Source organism: Leptonychotes weddellii, chromosome 10, assembly GCF_054177405.1.
Source record: "Leptonychotes weddellii isolate Sample4059 chromosome 10, ASM5417740v2, whole genome shotgun sequence".
Classification (NCBI taxonomy): domain Eukaryota; kingdom Metazoa; phylum Chordata; class Mammalia; order Carnivora; family Phocidae; genus Leptonychotes; species Leptonychotes weddellii.
The window spans coordinates 91,708,010-91,709,298 of NC_138378.1; positions in this window are offsets into that span (position 1 = coordinate 91,708,010).

The following is a 1,289-nucleotide window of genomic DNA, read 5'->3' on the forward strand; positions in this document are numbered from 1 at the left end:
AAGTCCCAAGCTTGGGCATTTGGCCATGGGGGCAAAGAGCAGGAGATGTGAAGTCAGATGCCTCTCCCCTGCCCCGGGGAACTCGCCTCCCTACCCACCAGCCCTGTTCCCATAGGCAGACAGGATGTACACATGGCCCCTGGGAGGGGACTTCGCCCTTCACTGCTACTGCTGTCAGTGAGGGGAGGGCATACCTACTACTCTTACCCTCCAGAAGGCCTCAGCCCACGCCCAAGGTAGCGTCTCAGGACATAGAGGAGAAGCCCCCAGGGCAAGTGCTCTAGGAGACGCAGAGCAATGATCTGGACCTAGCAGCCTGAAAGAACTCCAGGGGCAGGAGACCAGGACTTGGGAGTGTGGACATCTGTTGGGCCAGGTCAGTGTCTCCAAGTCCCTGGGCTCTGGCGTGCCCAGTCCCGCCAGGCTCTCAGCCAGTGCTGGGCAACAGCCTCTGGCAGGGGCTGCACGTGGGGGATGGCAGACAGGGGGGTCCGGTGCCTGAAGAAACATGGCCAGGGCACAGAGAGACACGATGTCCTAAGGCCGGAGCCCAAGCACTGGGTGTTTCTCTAGAAGAAGCCCCAGGGACCCACCCTGGATATAAGGTAGCAGACGGGGGAGCCCTGAGTGGGAGGGGCTCAGGAGTCATCCTCCTCGGGCAGGGGCACCTAGGTCCTCCCCCAGAACAGAGGGGAAAGAGTCATAGGGGCTCCCTCCCTTGGAGGAAAAGTGGAGCGTGTTAGAAGGTTCTTCATGACACTGGTTAAAGAACAGTAAGGCCGACTTTATTCAAGGGGGACCAGGGCGGTGGGTATCACAACCACTGTAATGGGGTCTTGCAGTGGGGAAGAGAGAATGGACTCAACTCTGAATGCAGCATGGGCAAGTGGGAATTTATAGCCAAGAAGCAGGGTGGGGGTCAGGGGATGGAACTTGGCTAAGAGGAAGCAGCAGGGGTCGGGGCATTCTGGCTAGCCTACCTAACAGGACTCTTGCTGAAGGCGGCAGGCAGGGTGATCAGACATCTGCAGGTGGTGGTGGCTGAGAAACCTGATCAGGTGTTGAGAATGACCACTCATGGAGGCTGGGGGGTTCTGGCTAACCCAACTGAGCAGAGTGCTTATAAAACTGGACAACGAGGGGCGCCTGGGTGGCTCAGTTGGTTAAGCGACTGCCTTCGGCTCAGGTCATGATCCTGGAGTCCCGGGATCGAGTCCCGCATCGGGCTCCCTGCTCAGCGGGGAGTCTGCTTCTCCCTCTGACCTTCCCCCATCTCATGCTCTCTCTCT